The sequence below is a fragment of the Equus asinus genome, chromosome 15 (genome assembly GCF_041296235.1).
Source record: "Equus asinus isolate D_3611 breed Donkey chromosome 15, EquAss-T2T_v2, whole genome shotgun sequence".
Classification (NCBI taxonomy): domain Eukaryota; kingdom Metazoa; phylum Chordata; class Mammalia; order Perissodactyla; family Equidae; genus Equus; species Equus asinus.
The window spans coordinates 26,217,887-26,240,352 of NC_091804.1; the positions used below are offsets into that span (position 1 = coordinate 26,217,887).

The following is a 22,466-nucleotide window of genomic DNA, read 5'->3' on the forward strand; positions in this document are numbered from 1 at the left end:
TATCAAATTTGGGGAGTTTTCAGCCATTATTTCTTCAAATAATCTCTTTGTCCAATTCTCTTTCTCTCTCTTCTTCTGAGACTCCCACAATGCACATGTTGGTCTGTTTAATGGTATCCCACAGGTCCCTTAGACTCTGTTCACTTTTCTTCAAACTTTTTTCTTTCTATTCTTCAGATGAAATAATTTCCATTGTCCTATCTTCAAATTAACTGATTCTTTCTTCTGTTTGCTCAAAACTGCCTTTGAATCCCTCTAGTGAATTTTTCTTTTCTGTTATTGTGCTTTTCAGCTCCAGAATTTCTTTTTGATTTCTTCTTAGGTTCTCTGTCTCTTTATGGACATTTCCATTTTGCTCACACATCATTTTCTTGACTTTCCCTACATTTTTCTTTAGTTCTTTGAGCATCTATAAGATGGTTTTTTTAAAGTCTTTGTCTAATATAGCTGCCATCTAGAATTTTTCAGGGACAGTTTCTGTTGGTTTATTTTCTTTATCCTTTGGCCATATTTTCTTATTTCTTTCTATGCTTTTTTTTTTTAAGTGGACATTTGAATCTAATAATGTGGTATCTCTAGAATTCAGATTCTCCTCCTTCCCCAGGGTTTGGTGTTTTTTTGTTTTTGTTTTTTTGTTATTATAGGTTGTCTCTTTGCCACGTATCAACCTGCAGTGTAAACTCAGAGTCTTCTCAGGTCTTTTCTAAGCCTTTCTGTGAGCATGTACTGTCACTTTCTAATTTTCCTTGTATATGCCATTGTTTTTGAATGCCCTAGTCTTTAATGTCTGGCTCCCAAAAAGAGAAAAATGAAAGGGGGAAAGGGGTGATGTCCCTTTAAATTCCCTGGAAGTCACTTTGGCTGGAGAGAGAGAGGGGTTTGCATCAGTGTGGGGAGGTGCAACAGCATTGGCCACCTGCTTTGTCTGCACCTCTGTGATCAAAGGCAGCAATCAGAAATCAAAACACAGATCCTGATATTTGGAAGATAGGGTCCTTTTTGCCTACCCTGGTTCCTGCAAGCTGTATGCAAGCTCCTCCAGGAACACGTGCACAGCTGCCTACCACAGGTAGCTGCTATTGTGGTAAGAGCCAAAATTAACCACAATTTACTGTCTAAGCCTTCCCTTGGAAGTTGTAAGCCTTCAATATACTCCAGAGTTCCTAAATAGTTGCATCAGGCAGATTCTGTCAGTTGCAGTTGTTGTCTGGGTGGAGAGGCAGATTCCTTGTCCTTCTTACTCCATTCTCTTCCCAGAATTCTCCTGTAGGAGTTCTTCATATGTTCAAGATGCAAATCTTTTGCCACATATATGTGTTAGAGTATTTTTTCTCAATGTGTTACTTGCTTATTCATTTTCAAAATGGTGTCTTTTGATGAGCAAAAGTTTTAATTTTCTTGAAATCCAACATTTTGCTTTCTACTGTCATGGTTAGTACATTTTATGTTATGCTTAGAAAAGCTTTGCCTACTTTATGGTTGCAAAGACATTCTTCTAGTAGCTTTACAGTTCTAGATTTTACATTTCGGTCTATGATCCGTCTTGAGTTAATTTTTGTGTATGGAATGCAGTTGAAATTAGAATTGTCTTTCCATAGAGATATCCAGTTGTTCCAGCACAATTTGTTAAACAGATTATCCTTTCCCTATCAAATTGACTTGGTGCCTTGGTTGACAATCAATTGACTATATGTCTTAGTCTATTTCTGGACTTGGTTCTGTTTATTAAGTTATTTCTATCTACTTGTATTGTGAGTCTGCTACAGCTTTATGGTAAATCATGAACTCAGGAATATAAGCACTCTAACTTTGCTCTTTTTTCAGTATTGTTTTGCTTATTCTAGGTCCTCAGTCCCTTGCATTTTCATATAAATTTTAGAACCACCTTGTCAACTTCTTCAAAAAACTCTGCTGAACTCCAGAGATGATTTAATGTTCTATATGATGTTATCTCTCTCCAGAGAGGATTTAGTTTTGTTTCTGTCAAGCAGATAGGCTAGGGCTAAATACATTCATCTAATAAATGTCTGAGAAATTCAAAGCTGAGCTTCAGTCCTTACAAGGGCTGGTCTGTTTCCAGCTCATCCTTATTCCTAGGGTGAAGTCATTCACAGTCCTAATCGAAAGCCTGGGGTGTTTACTAGGGCCTTTCCTCCTTTTCAGGCTCTATATTACAATTTTTGTCTTGCCATTCCTGGCTAGGAAATTACTGAAAGCTCTTTTTAGTTTCTCAGCTTCTCAGTGCTGCTTTTGTTTTTGGAATCAGCAGATATCTTCCAGGTAAAGTTTCCCTAAACACCAGGCTCACATTTCTTGGCTTCCCTTTTCTTCCAGTTCTTGGATCAGCAAATTCTCACTGCTCTAGCAACTCTTCTCTGCCTTCAAATTGGTGTTTTAAAAAATAATAATTTGTCCAGCTTTTCTGATTGTTCTCAAAAGAGGTTTGTGTGTAACTGCCTAATTATTTAGCCTTTGCTGGGAGTAGAACTCTCTGACATACATTTTTTTTAAAGTATAAGTTAATTAAAATTAACTTTGTTTTTGAAAATATTTTCAGACTTTTCTAATGATTCTGGAGATAATTGGCAATTACCTGGGATGGGGGAGGGCAGCGGGGGAGAATTGCTAGCATGGAGGTTTAGCTTTAGCATTATTAGGGGGAAAAACTACCACAGACCCTCAGATAGAATGAGAGAGGCTACAAACAGAATGTGATGTTCGAAGCTACTCACCAAGGCTACTTGGTGTGCCTTATAAATTTTCCACTCCCCTAGTCTCCCCCAAAAATGAGAAGTTGGAGATAGTATCCCCTTGTTCATTACCTTCATCCAGCCTCACTGAGGCAAGGTGGTGTCATCCATTCATCATTTTTCCATTACTGAGCTATAACAGCAAGTAGGTTTTATAGCTGGATAATATGGGGGAGCACTCTTCATATTTGCTTTTAGATGTTGATAGAGGAATCTGCTCACTCTAGCTTAATCCCAGGAATTTCCCACTATACTGTCATTTAACAGGGGAAATCAGGTTGGTGGAGGTAAAAGCAGCAAGAGGAGAGGAGAATATGCCCTATTCAGCAATTTTAACTTCAGCCTCTAAAGTTTCTCAAATCAAATGTGAGACTAACTGGAAGCCTATGGCTCTTGTACACAAATGTACATTTATAGGCAGTCATACAGATGTCCCAAGCACACTCCCAAGCGCATACATATTACACACTCAAATGTACATATACATAGACTGATAGCTCTTGTAGAACAGGTAGTGTGAGAACAGGAAGTTTAACCTTAGGCTAAACCAGATAATATCACGTGATCCACTGGATACTGTGTGGAAAGAGATGACCCTCTTGAAGGACAGGATCAAGATGCAAGAGCTAACTCTGGTTGATACTTATTATGTGCCAAGTATGGCACTAAGACACCTTATATATATTATCACATTCAATCCTCATAATGATCCTACAGAATAGATACTGTTATCCCCATTTTTAATTTAAGGCTCCAAAATGCCCTACCCAAGGTCAAATAGCTAGGGCATTTGCAGACCCAAAATTCTAATAGGCTCTGGAGCCAGGCAAATCTAATTCTGCCTGGCTCCAAAGCCTATTCTCTGAAAGAATGAAAGAGTGGAAGAAGTTCTTATTTAAATAATTAGACTCTGCAATAAAGTTTCTAAACGGAAGTATAATTAACGATTCTGTTTATTGTTTCTCTGCTATAGCAGCCATCGGCATTAATCTTAGTGAATAAGAGTGTTGAGCACTTAGTAAATGTTCAGTTACTAGAGTTTTTGGGGTAAGGGTAAGGTTATGTGTGAGTGGTGAGAGGAAGAGAACACAGAAATGTTAACATTAACAAACTTTTTCTGAATACCTAAATACTGAGTTGGTTATTCAGAATACAAAGACAAGAAGTATAAAGTATGGTCCTCACCCTCCAAAGCTTACCAGCCTAGTTACTTCAGAGGTCATTTATTTAGCATCTACATGTACAGAATCTCTATGCCTATAAAAGTTACAGAGAATACAAAGACAAGTAAGCCTGGACCTTCTCTCATGAAACTCACGGTCTAAGGTAAGTCAGATTCACAAACAGGCACTTTCACTATAAAATATGGAGTTAAAAGTGAATAAAGGGTGCATGAATAGGAGGAATTTAGCTCAATATGGGGGATCAGGGAAGCAGGAAGAAATTACTCCTAAACTAACATGAGGGAAGGCAGAATGAATGCGTCTGAAACACTTCACAAGAAATGCTGACAATAAATGTGTTCTAAACAGAATGATACAGGTTATGTGGCACTACAGAAAGTCAGTGACTATTCCATGACAGTGACTATTCCATGACTTTGAATGACTTCAGAGTGGAAGCTATCAGACTACCAACCTTTCTTTCTCTTTTCTTTGCTTTTGCAACTCCTAAAGCCGATTCTCTGTTGTGGGGAATTTTTCTTTCCTTCTTTTCTTTCTTCCTTTCTTTCTTTCCTTTCTTTGATTTTTCCCCTCCCCCAATAAATAAGGAGATCATAAGAGCTGGAGAAACTGTGGAAGTCTTGAAGCAGAATGTAAGACTTGAAGGATGTGTGGAATTTAAATATAAAAAGGGAGGACATTGAGAAGGAAGCAACTGCCAACTATTGAGTCAGTTGGCTCACATTTATTGGACCCCTACCCTGACTCCTTATACCAAGCTCTGGGAACACTGAAATGAATCTGGCCCATGGGTTGAAATGGTCAGGACATGTTTATGGGCAGTAAATGGAAAGCATATGTGGAATAGTGGAAAATAAAATCTACTAAGTAAAATGGGATAGATTGCAAAGGGCCTAGAAAACAAACAGAGGAGTTTAGACTTGATACAGTTGATACCAAGAGTCCTCTTAGGCTTTTGAGCAGGTGGGAGAAAAAATTAAGTGGAAAAGATTTGAGAGAGGGAAGACTGGCATCATACAGTCTAACGAGAGGCTGTGTGTGAGCCTAATTCTGGTGATACGGGTCTCTAGGGTATGGCAGAAGGAATAGAAAGGAACAAGAGACATTTTAAAGAAAGATTGGATAGGCCTTGAGGATATAGAGAATCTTTACCTCAAGGATATAAGTTTTTACCTTAGGAAATGCTCAGTTACAGCTTACAAAACCTAAAAGAAGTTAAGTTGGGAATGGTAGGCTACAGAGAGGAAATGAAAAAAAAACGGCTACAGAATGAGGGTGAGGCTATAACTGCTGTGATCTGCAGCTAATAAGTAGCTCAGGCCTTAGGTGTCTTTCAGTGAGGTTTAGAGCTCAGGGACTGTGAAGGATCTTTTAAAAACAAAACTGGCAAAGACTCTGAGAACCATTGTTTAGGGGGCAGTATTTATCACATTGAGCAACTCCAAAACTACAGACAGAGCTTGGGGCATTTTAGAAGGCTTAGCATGCAGAGAAGCTTATGAAAAGTGTTTTAAGGACCTAGATCCTAAGATCCTGACTTGCAGGTCTAAAGTGTGGCTGGGAATCTTTAACAAGCCCTTGAGATGATGCTTATGCAAAAGGTGCTCAAAAGACTGTTAGAGAAACATTTAGGGAAAGATAAGCTGCCTCTTCAGGAGGATTGGACTAGTGTCTGCGTCCATGCCTTCTCAGGATCTATTCGACTTCACCACACCCAGCCTCAGGACTGCCAGACCGTTCTTTCTGATCAAGGCCAGTCTATTCCACTGGCTGTGAAGGAGAAGGAGATACTCATATTCCAAGAGATTGGCTCAGACAGGCCTATTGAGTTTTTCTAAAGGCTTATAGATGTCAAAAGCGTTTTTAAGAATGATCACCCTAAAATAAGAATTAATCAGAAACAGGCCTATATTTTCTTAAATGAAAAGGGGGGAGGGGTGTCTCGGGATGTCAACCATCTGGTGTTGTAGTCCTTAAGACTCCAGATTATCCCTTCCTCTTGTCACCAGTGATAGATACCAGCAGAAGACTTTCTCCCGAAGGTCATTACGTCCCTGGGAAAACTTCAAGAGCAAAGTTATTACCTTCTTGAAATAGGGAGGTCTAGGCATAAGCCAAGACTACGAAAATACCAGAGCATGCATATTTCTTACAAGCAGGTGTGTACTTATCTAGGCTATGTGCAAACTAGAGTATTGCTGACAAGGATGGGGAGTGTCTTATGGATCAGGGTCATTTGTACTCCTAACATGGTTCCCCTCTGTAAGATAGCTTCCCTTATGCTAACCTGTGTTAACCACGGGCCATTTTTATCTTAACTTTCAGGCGGTGCTAACAATTTCCCCTCTATCAGTTGTACCCCCAGCATAATCCTATGCTGGTGTAGGGAATAGGGCCATCATATCCAGTCTAGCTACTTCCTGCTGAAGTTGGGTTGCATGAAGGGACCATGGTGTGGAAGAGATTTACTCTCTTCTTAAAATGAGCCAAGGGGTGCCTAAGAGGGAATTGTTGTGCTATTGACTTGGAAGCCTTGGTGGTTAAGGTGGATATAAATTTTATTCCAATTTTAATGGCTAGATATATTAGTGAGCCTTAGGCCACCTTTTATGATACCCACAAGAATGGATTGAATTCCAGCTGGCATCCAGGAGAAAAGGTTAGTAAACCAATCACCTGTTCCTAACAGGAAAGGAGTTTGATGACTTAAGCTTGTCTGTATCCAGGCGGCTTGTTCTCCTATTTTGTTAGTGCTGGTTTCTACTTGGGGAGAAGTATTGACACAGCTTAGCAGGTGGAGTTAGCCACCACGCATACACCACCTTGTTCCACAAGGATGTAATCCAGAACTTTTCTGTTACCCAAGACTACTTTGACTAAAAGGTCCAGAGAAGTTTGTAAATTAGCAAGAGAGTTAGCAGTTTCATTTGCTATAATTTCAAGAGTATAAAATAAGTTTCAAAGAACATGTTGGTGGGCTGCAACTCCCCACCAAGGTAGCAGAGTATATCCAAAGAAATAAGTGTCCCCGTCAGGAATTCCACCAGATAAATCTCGGCTGACTCTATTGAGTAGTTTTAGGGAATGTGTCCAATGTTTAGTTTCTTCATTAGAATATGAGTTAAAAGGTATTATTAGGTTGCCCAATAGACATTGGCCTGAGTCTGCTGGACTCCACAGACAGTTGTGTGCCCAGGGTATTCCATTATGACTGCATATGAATATATATCCTCCAGGGGGACAGTACATATGATCAGTGTTTATACTGATAACCAGCGCAGCCTTTCCACCCAATTGTGACCTGGAAAAGTTGAGTCTGTATGTTCTTCAGGGGCGATTTGGATTACAGACGAGGATGGTTTGGTCTTTCTAATAAATTGCATACGTATGTCAGATTTAATTATATCTTGGTTGCTTTTTTGAAACTTTGCACAGAAATAAAATCCCACATCCAGAGCAGTAACATTGCTAATACAGATTGAAAAATCCAAATTATTTCTTCTAGTGGTATCTGCAACAGTTGTGACCCAAGGGAAAGAGTGCCTGTTAAAATGGAAAAACAGTTCTCAGACCACTTTGATTTCTCTAAACCACATAACGGGGCCCATGGGTGAAGTAGAAGTTAGGGCACAATGTAGGGTAACATTGTTACCAGGTATTACGTTGAACATCCTTTCCTGTTGAATTATCTGGGGGGATTTAGTGTTCCATATTTGAGTCCATGGGTGAGAGCTTTTGTTTGAAAATAACAGCAAGGAATTTCTTAATTCTTGCTGACTAAATCCATATGTGAGGATTTCAACTGGGGAAGTTGCACATAAAGGCAACGTATTGCTCTCTGGAGAAAACAACATATTTGTGTGGTTTTCCTTTTAAGGGTGTGGCAAGGCAGGGAAGCGTTCCTGTCTTTCAGTTGAGAACTGGGCTCTTCTAACCCAGTACATCAGACTCTTGGTTACGGGCCTTTTGGTCCATCCTGGAGGAACCTGGGAAAAATTATATATGAGGCAGATGAGTGGATCCCCATGTTCAAGAACAGAAGAGGGCTTGGGATGGCAAATCCAACAGTTAGCGATGTTAGTAGAGGATACAATAGCTTGAGTGATACGGACTAAACCATTATTTTTCCAGGGTACAGTAATAGTAAGGAGAAAAACACATATGAAAAGCTAAGGTTTTTTCCTTGAATACATATTTTAACTCTTTTAGGGGCTCGATTTGCCAAGTATCCCTTTTTTTTTAATTAAGATTATGATAGTTTACAACCTTGTGAAATTTCAGTTGTACATTATTGTTAGTCATGTTGTAGGTACACCACTTCACTCTTTGTGCCCTCCCCCCACCCCCCACCCCCTTCCCCCTGGTAACCACTGATCAGTTCTCATTGTCTATATGTTAACTTCCACCTATGAGTGGAGTCATACAGAGTTTGTCTTTCTCTGTCTGGCTTATTTCACTTAACATAATACCCTCAAGCTCCATCCATGTTGTTGTGAATGGGACGATTTTGTCATTTTTTATGGCTGAGTAGTATTCCATTGTATATATATATACCATATCTTCTTTATCCAATCATCAGTTGCTGGGCACTTAGGTTGGTTCCATGTCTCGGCTATTGTACATAATGCTGCAATGAACATAGGGGTGCATGGGACTCTTGGAATTGCTGACTTCAGGTTCTTAGGATAGATACCGAGTAGTGGGATGGCTAGGTCATAAGGTATTTCTATTTTTAACTTTTTGAGAAATCTCCATACTGTTTTCCATAGTGGCTGCACCAGTTTGCATTCCCACCAACAGTGTATGAGGGTTCCTTTTTCTCCACAACCTCTCCAACATTTGTCCCTCTTGGTTTTGGATATTTTTGCCATTCTAACAGGTGTAAGGTGATATCTTAGTGTAGTTTTGATTGCATTTCCCTGATAATTAGTGATGATGAGCATCTTTTCATGTGTCTATTGGCCATCCTTATATCTTCTTTGGAGAAATGTCTGTTCATGTCCCCTGCCCATTTTTTGATTGGGTTGTTTGATTTTTTTGTTGTTGAGCTGTGTGAGTTCTTTATATATTATGGAGATTAACCCTTTGTTGGATAAATAACTTGTAAATATTTTTTCCCAATCAGTGGGCTGTTTTTTTGTTTCAATCCTGTTTTCCTTTGCCCAAGTATCCCTTTTATTATGAGGTACACTTTCCTGTGAGGTTGGAGCCACCTTTATCCGAGAGTGATGTACCCACGGTTTTATTCTGGCGACCTAACAGAGGAGTGCATGGTCAGCAGTATGTCAAAAGGGCCCGTCCATCTGGCAGCTAGCTGGTTTTCAGGTCCTTGTTCCCTCCAGGTCTTCAGCAGTACTTGGCCACCAGGATGGAAAGGATGGAGGGGCACATCAGATGGGTAAGCTGCCCTGTTAGAGGCAAACTCATGAATAGAAGTCAGTACAGCACTTAAGGATTTGACAGAAGCTGTGAGTGCAACATCTGTTAGAGCTTCAGGTGATTCACCTGAAAAAGAAAATCCTGAGAGTGTATAAAATTTCAAAAGAACTCAATTTAAGCCCACTTCAGGGAGCCACCCTAATCTGCAGCAGGGCAACAGCCATGCTCTGTCCCAGGTGAGATGAGGTTCTTGACAGAGTTTAGCAATGTTCTTTTTTAGAGTTCATCTTTTCTGTTTTTCCTGTAGACTGGGGTCTCCAGGCTGAATGTAGCGTCCATCTAATATTTAATGTCTTGGAAACCTGCTGAGTGACTTGAAACACGAAAGAGGTCCATTGTCACCCTGTGTGGTATTAGGCAGGCCAAATCTGGGAATGATCTCCTTTAACAGAACCTGGATGACTTCAGCAGCCTTCTCCGACCAGGTGGGGAAAGCCTCCACCCACCCAGAAAGCGTATCCACCAGTACCAGGAAGTATCGGTAATCTCCAGCAGCGCTGGGCGTTCGGGTGAAGCCCATCTGCCAGTCTTCCATCGGCCATTGCCCTGTGTGTCAGACTCCTCATTGTGGAGGCCCTGGAGCAGTTTTGGGGTAATCTTTTGCACAAATCATGCAACTCTTAGTTACTTGTTGCACAGTCTTTTTAAAATTAGGTCCCACAATACATTTTTGAGCCCAGTGTAAAGTATCGTCTCTCCCATAATGAGTGCTCTCATGCACCCGTTTTAGGAGCGGGTAGAGGAGAGCCTCAGGCACAAGAATTCTTCCTTGGTCTTTCATCTTCCAGCCTGTCTGCGGGTCTGAGAGGAAACCTCAGTCTCTTGCACATTCTGAGTCCCTTTCTGAGTAAGTTGGCTGATACTCAGACAAGTTTATTTGAGGAAGCAAAGGGCCAGTTATGGCATAGCCTTTTGTTCTTGCTATTTTCTTGGCTGCTTGAGCGGCCAGCCCATTTCCTTTAGCGATAGAGGCTTCGCCCTTTTGGTGACCAGGGCAGTGTATTATGGCCACTTGTGAGGGCTCCATTAATTGTCTCTAATAACTGTAATATTTCTGTAGCATGTTTACTTTCTTTTTGTCAGCAGCTAAGAGTCCCCTTTCTTTCCAGATCACCCTGTGGGCATGGACCACTGAAGATGCATAACCGGAATCTGTATAAGCAGTCACCTTTTTCCCCAAGATAGTTGTAAGGCTCGGGCTAGGGCTATGATTTCTGCCTTTTGAGTTGAGGTTCCTGGAGGCAGGGCTGCAGCTTCTAAAGTCTCACGTAAAGTCACAGCTGCACATCTGGCGCATCTCTTACCCCGATCCAGGAAGCTGCTGCTGTCTGTGAACAGCTCCAGTTCAGGGTCCTCAAATGGTCGATCTTTTAGGTCTGGTTGGCTGGAATAAACCATTTCTATGACTTGTAAACAGTTATGGTCTGTTGCTTGTGAAGTTTCCTTGGGGAGTAAGGTGGCCGGATTCTGGATTGAAGAGACTTGCAACCTGACATTTGGGTTATCTAGCACGATGGCCTGATGTTTGCCAATTCTGCCTGACATGAGCCAATTTCCTCCCTTCTGTTCCAGTAAGGTGAGGACAGGGTGGGGTACATAGACAGTGGTGGGTTGGTCTAGAGTGACTTTCTCACGCTTTTGCAGGATGTCACAAGTAGCAGCGACGGCTCTGAGACAGGGAGGCCAGCCTTTTACCGTTTGATCTAATTGTTTGGAGAAATAGGTCACAGGTCTCGGAAGGGTCCCTAGCTGTTGGGTTAGCACCACTAGGCTTATGCCCAGCCTCTCATGCACGTAAAGATTAAAAGGTTTTTCTAGGTCTAGCAGACCTAAAGTTGGGGCTGTTACCAGTTTAGTTATGATGGTGTCAAATGCCAATTGACATTCTTTAGTCCAGTCCAGAGGTTTTGAGCCTTTTAGGGCTTCATACAGAGGTTTTACTAATAAGTCCATAATTAGGGATCCATATCCAACAGAAGCCAACCATTCCAGAAACCCTCGCAATTGTCGGGGGGTTTTGAGAGGGCCCAGGCAGGCAATTGCCTTTTTCTGGTTGGGCAATAATTCCCTTTGCCCTTTAGAACTAAAGAACCCCAAATAAGTGAGCTTTTGTTTACAGATTTGAGCTTTCCTTTGGGAGACTTTATATCTGCATTCAGCCAGGTGACTTAGAGTTTTGATGGTATTTGTTAAACATAGTTCATAAGAGGGGCTTGCTACTAGCAGATCATCCACACGTTGTAACAGTAGTCCATCCTTCAGTTTTAAATGACTTGAATCTTTAGCCAGGTTTCCCTGAATAAAGTGGGGGAATTTTTGAAGCCCTGGGGAAGGACAGTCTGACGATATTGCTGTGTTGTCTTACTATCAGGATCATGCCATTCAAAAGCAAACAGTTATTGGGCTTTCTTAGCCAATGGTACACAGAAGAATGCATCCTTTAAGTCTAAAACTGAAAACCAACCATATTCTCCAGGTATATTTGTCAATATAGTATAAGGGCTAGGTACCACAGGGTGTAAGTCCTGAACCACTTCATTTATGACATGTAGGTCCTGGACAAAGCAGTACTCACTGGCGTTAGGTTTTTTCACTGGGAGAATAGGTGTATTATATGGAGACTGATGGGGCCTAATCAGTCTTGTCTCCAGGAATTTCTTAAAAATGGGTTGTATGCCTCTTTGGGCTTCTTGTTTCAGCAGGTACTGTTTTAAATTAGGCTTGGCTGTCTTTTCCTTTAATGGTATTTGTATTGGCTGGGCATTCTTTGCTTTACCCCAGGCCCCATTTGCCCATACATTAGGCCTTACCTCCTCATAGATTTCAGGCAGTAATAGTTCTGGCTTCAGTTCTGAAATTCCCAGCAAGGCCATTTGTAATCTTAGAGATTATTCCTGAAGGACTTGCATGTTTAGTTGTCCTGGAGCAAAAGTTACCTGTGTGTTTAGTTTGCAAAGAAGATCCCAGCCCAAAAGTAGGATGGTGCATTCGGGGCATGTACATGAATCTATGTTTTAGAATTTGGTCTCCCACTTGGCATTCTAATGGCTGCAAAAACGACGGATCCTGGACTTTGCCAGAAAACCCAGTTACTGGAGTTGACCTGGTTGATTTTTTTGTCAGTTTTGTATTTAAAACAGAATAGGCAGCACCAGTGCCTACTAGAAAATCAATCAGTTTGTCCTCCACTGACAGTTATACCCAGGGCTCCAGTTGGGAAATTTTAGAATAGGTTGTTTTAGGTTCAAAGGAGACCCTGGGCCCTTCACTCTTGGTCAGAACAAAAATCCCTTACCATCAAGGGGGCTTTTTCTTTAGTTTTCTCCTCCGGGGTGGGAGGTTTTGTTTTTCTTAGGACACTCTCTTTTCTAGTGTCCCTCCTCCTTACAACAGGCACATTGGTTTCTCCCAAGGGGGCGCTCACCGTCCTCCTGTTGTCCAGGCTTCTTCCAGTAGTTTATATTCTTGTCGCTTAAGGCAGTAGCCAGGATGGTGCTACTTCGTCTGGCAGCCTCTTGTTTCATTCCATGTTATCGGCTGTTATAGACCTTGAAAGCAATATCTACAAGCTGAGAAGTGTTCATTCCTAAGACCCCATCCAATTTTGTAGTTTTCTCTTAATGTCTGGGGCACTTTGCCCTATGAAAGTCATATTAACCATCCTGAGGTTTTCAGGGGCCTCAGGATCAGCATCAGTGTAATGCCTGTGGGCCTGGTAAACTCTCTCAAGAAATTCAGAGGGGTCCTCGTTGTTTCTGCTGGAGTCCCTGAATCTTATTTGGACTCTTTGGTTTGGAACCCTGTTTTTGAGACCTAGCAGAACACACTGCCTATAGTGTTCCAGCCAGGCTCGGCCCCCAGCTTCATGGGGGTCCCAATCTGGTTCTACTAATGGGACAGCCACATTAGATTCAAAGGTGTTATTGGGGTCTTCCACATGGAATCTAGTGGCTTCCTCTCTAGATTTATCTAATACCAATCTCCTTTCATCCCTAGTTAACAGTGTGTTTATCAGAATGTGAACATCTGCCCATGATGGATAATAGGTGGCAAAAATGGAAGAGAACAAGTCAGTCATCTGCTGGGGGTCCTCCTGGTAGGGGGAGTTGTTATTTTTCCAGTTAAACAGATCAGAGGTGGAAAAGGAGTTATGCATCCATATGAAACCGGCAGGTTGTCCTTCAGCATTAACTCGTATTGGATATTGCCTTATGGGAAATTGCCCAGCTCCAGGAATAGCCCCCTGGCCAAACTGTGTTCCCTGTCTAGCCCGGGAGGGTGAAACCCAGCCTGCTGGCCCTGTGTCCTTTTCAGCATTTCCCTCATAAGATGTTGGGGCCTCAGCTCCCATGGTGAAAGGTGTCTCTGGGGACTGAGGTGCAAGAGGGGCAGCCGCAGCTGCTTGTGCTTGTGTTGTTGGGGGAGGGTTGAGGGTTTGAATGATTGTCATATCTTTTTCTTCTTTCTGAGTTTCCTGTAAAACTGCTCCCTTTTCTCCTTTTGTTCTTTGTACCATAAGGAGATCTTTTCCCTCCCTTTTCTTATCCTGATATAACAACATAAAAGCCTGGACATATGGGATCTCATCATCTTTACCAGCTTGCTTACAGAACAATTCTAGCTGTAACATGGTGTAACAATTCAGTGAGCCATTAATTGGCCAGTTCTCACCTGACCCTAGGGAGTACTGTGTCCAGGCAGTGTTGCAATAAAAAATCTTTTTCTTGGTCATTGACTCATAGGTATAATCAGACCAACTATTCGAAATTTGCCCCAAGGAGCTTTTTCAGGGAACCAATCAGGAACTTCCCATTGTTATTACACAAAGATGATGTGTCCCACACATACACACAGGCACAGAAATACAAACAAGTACCAGATAAAACCAGACACCAGTGAACTAGTTCCCAGATTTCAGGTAAAGTCCTACAACTATTCCCACTCTGACTGCATGACTAGATGGCACTACCATAAATGGCAAGACCCCACGTGGAGGGGAAGGGAGTTCTTGGGCATCCCTGAGGTGACTTATCCTACTCCTGATTAAGCCTGTGGACTCGCCAGATGTAGCCCTTTCTCTCTTTACCACAGTCAGCATAAGGAGGCAACTGATGTCAGTATGAGAAAGCTGGAAAGGCAAACTGCCAAGACAAAAGGGCCTCAGCAGGTGCTAGGGATTCACCCATCAGGCTGCCCATCCAAGGTCGACTAGCCACAAGCAGGACTTATAGTCCCATCTGGGTCGCCAAATTTGTAACCACCAAAAGACGCCTTCTATTTGCTGCAAAGACAAGCCAACAGTCAAGAGGCAAAGAGGTAGGAGAGAAAGGGTCTTTTTATTAAAGCTTGCTAGCCAGGGGGAAGGTGGTAGGCTAGTATCCTAAAGAACCATCTTAAAACTACAATTTTTTAAAACTTTTTATTGAGATTATGATAGTTTACAACCTTGTGAAATTTCAGTTGTACATTATTGTTTGTCAGTCATGTTGTAGGTGCACCACTTCACCCTTTGTGCCCACCCCCAAACCCCTTTCCCCTGGTAACCACTAATCTGTTCTCTTTGTCTACATGTTTAACTTCCACATATGAGTGGAGTCATACAGAGATTGTCTTTCTCTATCTGGCTTATTTCACTTAACATAATACCCTCAAGGTCCATCCATGTTGTTGTGAATGGGATGATTTTACCCTTTTTCATGGCTGAGTAGTATTCTATTGTATATATATATATATATACCATATCTTCTTTGTCTAATCATCAGTTGATGGGTGCTTATGTTGCTTCCACATCTTGGCTATTGTACATGATGCTGCAATGAACATAGGGGTGCATGGGACTTTTGGAATTGCTGATTTCAAGTTCTTTGGATAGATACTGAGTAGTGGGATGGCTGGGTTATATGGTATTTCTATTTTTAACTATTTGAGAAATCTCCATACTATTTTCCATGGTGACTGCACCAGTTTGCATTCCTACCAGCAGTGTATGAGGGTTCCTTTTTCTCCACAACCTCTCCAAAATTTGTTACTTTTTGTTTTGGTTATTTTTGCCATTCTAACAGGTATAAGGTGATATCTTAGTGCAGTTTTGATTTGCATTTCCCTGATGATCAATATGATGAGCATCTTTTCATGTGCCTATTTGCCATCCATATATCTTCTCTGTAGAAATAAAACTACAAAATTTTGAAGCAGTTATATAGAGCAAATGGGCTGAAGGTATGGGGTCTCCAGATGTTGACCATCTGGTGTGGTAGTCCTTGAGACTTCAGATCATCCCTTCCTCTTGTCACCAGTGACAGATACCAGCAGAAGGCTTTCTCCCAGAGGTCATTACATCCCTGGGAAAACTTAGAGAGCAAAGTTATTACCTTATCGAAATAGGGAGGACTAGGTATAAGCCAAGACTATGAAAATACCAGAGTATGCATATTTCTTACAAGCAGGTGTGTACTTATCTAGGCTATGTGCAAACTAAAGTATTGCTGACAAGGATGGGGGGTGTCTTATGGATCGGGGTCATTTATACTCCTAACGTGGTTCCCCTTTAAAAAGTGGCTTCCTTTATGCTGTATTTATCTTAGCTTTCAGATGGCACTAACAACTTAACTCTTTTTATTTTGTGTTAAAAGTTGTGCTCTTATCTCAACCTTCCTTCTAGGTTGGATACTGCATCTTTTCATCCTTATACTCCCTGCAGCCCTACCACTAGGCTTCATTAAATATAGTCATCTTTGTTATATAGAAAATTATTAGCTATTGTTGAGTCTATTTTCAGACTTTATTTGGTTCTGTTGACCTATTCTGGTTCCAGTACCACACAGTTAAAATTATTACAGCTTTATAATACTTTTAATATCTCATAGGATTTGCTCCCATTATTATCCTTCTTTTTCAATCTTTTCTTGGTTATTCTGAGTTTTTTTCAAATGAACCTCAGAGGCAATTTACAAAAAAATGAAAATTGCATTGAGATTTAAAGATTATGTTGAATTTATATATTAATCTGGGGGAGATATTTTTTTACAATAATAATTCTTACCATCAAGGAAAATAGCTTGTCTTTCCACTTATTCAAGTTTTTTTCATGTCTCTTACTAGAGTGTATAGTTTTTTTATATACATCTTCATAATTGCTTAAATGCATTTCTTTTTTTTCCATTCACAACAGCAACCAAAACTTTTTAATATCTGAGAATAAGTCTAACAAAGGCATTGAAAATTGATAAAACAATAATGAAGGGCCTGAAAGAATGCCTGAATAAATGGAAAGATACATCTATATTCATATATGGATGAGAACCAATATTATTATAAATATTCATTATCCCTCACCACCCAAACCTATCCATTAAAATACAATTTGCATCTCATGGTCTCTGAGATAATTTACTCTTTCTTTCAGAAATAGCAGGTTGGATCTTCTGGAAAACACATGATGTTCTTTTTTTCTTTAATTTTTTTTTAATTTTTATTTTTTTCAGATGTACATCATATTTCAAATTCTGGATACATTACATCATGCTCACCACCCGAACACTAATTATAGTGCATCCCCTCACATGTGACCCTAATCACCGCTTTTGCCCTCCCCCCTCCCCCCTTCCCCAATGGTAACCACCAGTCCAGTCTCCAATGCTATGTGGGGGATTTTTTGGTCATTTTTATCTTCTACTTATGAGTGAAATCATATGTATATGTATTTGACTTTCTCCCTCTGACTTATTTCACTCATCATAATACCCTCAAGATCCATCCATGTTGTCACAAATGGCTGGATTTCGTCATTTCTTATAGCTGAGTAGTAGTCCATTGTGTATAAATACCACATCTTCTTTATCCATTCGTCCCTTGATGGGCACCTAGGTTGCTTCCAAGTCTTGGCTATTGTGTATAATGCCGCAATGAACATAGGGGTGCAAGTATCTTTATGCCTTTGTGTTTTCAAGTTCTTTGGATAAATACCCAGCAGTGGAATAGCTGGATCATATGGTAGATCTATCCTTAATTTTCTGAGGATACTCCAAACTGCTTTCCATAGTGGCTGCACCAGTTTGCACTGCCACCAGGAGTGAACAAGGGTTGCCTTCTCTCCACACCCTCTCCAACATTTGTTGTTTCCTGTCTTGTTAATTATAGCCATTCTGATGGGAGTGAGGTGATACCTCATTGTAGTTTTGATTTGCATTTCCCTGATAGCTAATGATGTTGAGCATCTTTTCATATGCCTGTTGGCCATCTGTATTTCTTCTTTGGAGAAATCTCTGTTCAGATCTTTTGCCCATTTTCTAATTGGATTGTTGGTTTTTTTCTTGTTGAGCTGCGTGAGTTCTTTGTATGTTTTGGATATCAACCCCTTATCTGATATGTGGTTTGCAAATGTCTTCTCCCAATTGTTAGGTTGTCTTTTCCTTTTGTTGATGGTTTCCTTTGCTGTGCAGAAACTTTTTAGTTTGATGTAGTCCCATTTGTTCATTTTTTCTTTTGTTTCCCTTGCCTGGTCAGACATGGGACTTGAAAATATGCTGCTCAGACCAATGTCATAGAGCGTACTGCCTATGTTTTCTTCTAGAAGTCTCATGGTTTCGGGTCTTACACTCAAGTCTTTAATCCATTTTGAGTTGATTTTTGTGCATGGTGTAAGGGAATGGTCTACTTTCATTCTTTTGCATGTGGCTGTCCAGTTTTCCCAACACCATTTATTGAAGAGACGCTCCTTTCTCCATCGTATGCTCTTTGCTCCCTTGTCGAATATTAGCTGTCCATAAACGCGTGGGTTTACTTCTGGGCTCTCAATTTTGTTCCATTGATCTGTGTGTCTGTTTTTGTGTCAGTACTGTGCTGTTTTGGTTACTATGGCTTTGTAGTATAATTTGAAATCAGGGAGTGTGATACCTCCAGCTTTGTTCTTTTTTTTTTTTTCCTCAGGAATCCTTTGGCTATTTGGAGTCTTTTGTTGTTCCGTATAAATTTTAGGATTCTTTGTTCTATTTCTGTAAAAACTGTTGTTGGAACTTTGGTAGGGATTGCATTGAATCTATAGATTGCTTTAGGAAGTATGGACATTTTAACAATGTTAATTCTTCCAATCCAAGAGCATGGAATATCTTTCCATTTCTTTGTGTCTTCTTTGATTTCTTTCAACAATGTTTCATAGTTTTTGGTGTACAGATCTTTCACCTCTTTCGTTAAGTTTATTCCTAGGTATTTTATTCTTTTTGATGCAATTGTAAATGGGATTGTATTCTTAATTTCTCTTTCTGCTACTTCTTTGTTAGTGTATAGAAACGCAACGGATTTTTGTACATTGATTTTGTATCCTGCAACTTGATTGTATTCCTTTATTATTTCTAAAAGTTTTTTAGTGGACTCTTTAGGGTTTTCTAGATATAAAATCATGTCGTCTGCCAAGAGCGACAGTTTCACTTCTTCTTTTCCAATGTGGATCCCTTTTATTTCTTTTTCTTGCCTGATTGCTCTGGCTAGGACTTCCAATACTATGTTAAATAAGAGTGGTGACAGTGGGCATCCTTGTCTGGTTCCTCCTCTTAGAGGGATAGCTTTCAGTTTTTCTCCATTGAGAATGATATTTGCTGTGGGTTTGTCATATATGGCCTTTATTATGTTGAGGTATTTTCCTTCTATACCCAATTTATTTAGAGTTTTTATCATAAATGGATGCTGTATCTTGTCAAATGCTTTCTCTGCATCTATTGAGATGATCATGTGATTTTTATTCTTCATTTTGTTAATGTGGTGTATCACGTTGATAGATTTGCGGATGTTGAACCATCCCTGCATCCCCGGAATGAAACCCACTTGATCATGATGTATGATCTTTTTAATGTATTGTTGTATTCGATTTGCTAGTATTTTGTTGAGGATTTTTGCATCGATGTTCATCAGTGATATTGGCCTGTAATTTTCTTTTTTTGTGTTGTCCTTGTCTGGTTTTGGTATCAGGATAATGTTTGCTTCATAGAAGGAGTTAGGAAGCCTCCCCTCCTCTTCAATTTTTTGGAAGAGTTTGAGAAGGACAGGTTTTAAGTCTTCTTTGAATGTTTGGTAGAATTCACCAGCGAAGCCATCTGGTCCTGGACTTTTATTTTTTGGGAGGTTTTTAATTGCTGTTTCAATCTCCTTACTGGTGATCGGTCTATTCAAATTTTCTACATCTTCTTGGTCCAGTTTTGAAAGGTTGTATGTTTCTAAGAATTTATCCATTTCTTCTAGATTATCCAATTTGTTGGCATATAGCTTTTCATAGTATTCTCTTATTATCTTTTGTATTTCTGAGGTGTCCGTTGTAATCTCTCCTCTTTCGTTTCTGATTTTATTTATTTGAGCCTTCTCTCTTTTTTTCTTGGTGAGTCTAGCTAAGGGTTTGTCAATTTTGTTTATCTTTTCGAAGAACCAGCTCTTGGTTTCATTAATTTTTTCTATTGTTTTTTTAGTCTCTATTTCATTTATTTCTGCTCTGATTTTTATTATTTCCTTCCTTCTGCTGATTTGGGGCTTTGTTTATTATTCTTTTTCCAGTACCTTTAGGTGTACTTTTAGATTGTCTATTTGGGATTTTTCTTCTTTGTTGAGGTAGGCCTGAATTGCTATAAACTTCCCTCGTAGAACCGCTTTTGCTGTATCCCACAGATTTTGGCATGTCGTGTTTTCATTTTCATTTGTCTCCAGGAATTTTTTTATTTCTTCATTGACCCAATCATTGTTCAGTAGCATTTTGTTCAATCTCCACATTTTTGTGGCTTTTCTGGTTTTCTTTCTGTAGTTGATTTCCAGTTTCATACCTTTGTAGTCAGAAAAGATGCATGGTATTATTTCAATCTTCTTAAATTTATTGAGACTTGTTTTGTGGCCTAATATGTGATCAATCCTGGAGAATGTTCCATGGGCATTTGAAAAGAATGTGTATTCTGTGGTTTTTGGATGGAATGTTCTGTATATATCTACTAAGTCCATCTGGTCTAATGTGTCCTTTAAGGCGAGTGTTTCCTTATCGATCTTCTGTTTGGATGATCTATCCATTGGTGTAAGTGGAGTGTTAAAGTCCCTTACTATTATTGTGTTACTGTCTATTTCTCCTCTTATGTCTGTTAATAATTGCTTTATATATTTAGGTGCTCCTATGTTGGGTGCATAGATATTTACAAGTGTTATATTTTCTTGTTGGATTGTTCCCTTTATCATTATGTAGTGCCCGTCTTTGTCTCTTATTACAGTTTTTTATTTAAAGTCTATTTTGTCTGATATAAGTATTGCTACCCCCGCTTTCTTTTCTTTGCCATTTGCATGGAATATCTTTTTCCATCCTTTCACTTTCAGTTTGTGAGTGTCTGTAGGTCTGAAGTGTGTCTCTTTTATGCAGCATATACATGGATCTTGTTTTTTTTATCCAGTTGGCCACCCTATGGCATTTGATTGGAGCATTTAGTCCATTGACATTTAAAGTAGCTCTTGATAAATATGTATTTATTGCCATTTTGTCACTTTTTCTTTTTTTTGGGGGGGGGTGTTTTAGTAGTTCTTCTCAGTTCCTTTCTTTTTCTCTTGCTTTCTTCACTTGTGGTTTGATGGCTATCTTTAGTAATATGTTTGATTTCTTTTGTCTTACTTTTTTTCCTGCTTGTTATAGGTTTCTGGTTTGTGGTTACCATGAGGATCCTATTTAATATACTATGCATATAACAGTCTATATTGAGTAGATAGACTCTTTAGCTTGACCTCTTTCTAAAAGTTCTACTTTTTCACTCCCCTCCTCCCACATCATATGTTTTTCACATCATATATAGTCTTTTGTTTAGTGTGTGTATATCCATTACCCTCTTATCATTGAAATAGCTAATTTTAGTACATTTGTCTTTTAACCTTCATATTACCTTCACAGGTAGTTGATCTGCTGCCTTTACTATACTTTTACCTTACAAGTGATTTTATTGCCTGTTTTTTCTTGTTGTTGTTTTGGGTTTTTTTGATAATTTTTTTCTTTTATCTCTATTTGTGGTCATTACTTTCCCACTTAAATAAGTCCCTTCAGCATTTCTTGTAGAACTGGTTTCTTGGTGATAAACTCCTTTAACTTTTGCTTGTCTGGGAAGTTCTTTATCTCTCCTTCCATTCTGAATGACAGCCTTGATGGATAGAGTATTCTTGGTTGTAGGTTTTTTCCTTTTAGAACTTCAAATATGTTGTGCCATTCTTTTCTTGCCTGTAGGGTCTCGGCTGAGAAGTCCGCTGACAGCCTGATGGGCTTCCCTTTATATGTCACTTGTGGCCTTTCTCTTGCTGCTTTTAGGATTCTCTCTTTGTCTTTAATTTTAGACATTTTGATTATAATATGTCTTGGTGTGGGCCTCTTTGGGCTTCTCTTGTTTGGAGCTCTCTGTGCTTCCTGAACTTGGATGTCTGTTTCCTTCCTCAGGTGAGGAAAATTTTCCTCTATTATTTCGACAAATAAATTTTCTGCCCCTTTGTCTCTCTCTTCTCCTTCTGGGACCCCTATAATCCGAATGTTAGCATGCTTGATATTGTCCCAGAGTTCCCTTACACTGTTCTCATTCTGCCTAATTCTTTTTTCTCTTTTCTATCCTGCTTGGGTGATTTTCTCTAATCTTTTGTCTAGCTCGCTGATCCATTCTTCTGCTTCCTCTACTCTGCTATTGAGTCCCTCTAGTGAATTTCTCATTTCAAGTATTGTACTCTTCATTTCTGATTGGTTCTTTTTTATATCTTCCAATTCTTTGCTGATGTGCTCACTGTGTTCATCCATTCTTCTCTGCATATCTGTGAGCATCCCCATTATATTTTGTTTGAATTCCTTGTCAAGGAGGTTGCTAGTTTCTGTTTCACTTAGTTCTTTTTCTGGTGTTTTGTAGTGTTCCCTTGCTTGGAAAGTATTCCTTTGCCTCCTCATTATGCCTCTTTCTCTGTGCTATTTTCTTTGTACTAGGTGAGTCGGCTTTGTCTCCTGATCTTGGAGAAGTGGCCTTATGTATGAGATGCCTTATGTGGGCCTCTTTGGGCTTCTCTTGTTTGGAGCTCTGAGAACAGTGTAAGGGAACTCTGGGACAATATCAAGCAT

The 22,466-nt window shown here is 39.9% G+C and overlaps 1 protein-coding gene across 6 annotated transcripts in view; it reads left to right on the forward strand.

Annotated features, from left to right (window-relative positions):
• ASIP (agouti signaling protein) overlaps positions 1 to 22,466 on the forward strand; it is a 116,879-nt gene that overhangs the window by 13,526 nt on the left and 80,887 nt on the right. The window lies entirely within an intron of this gene.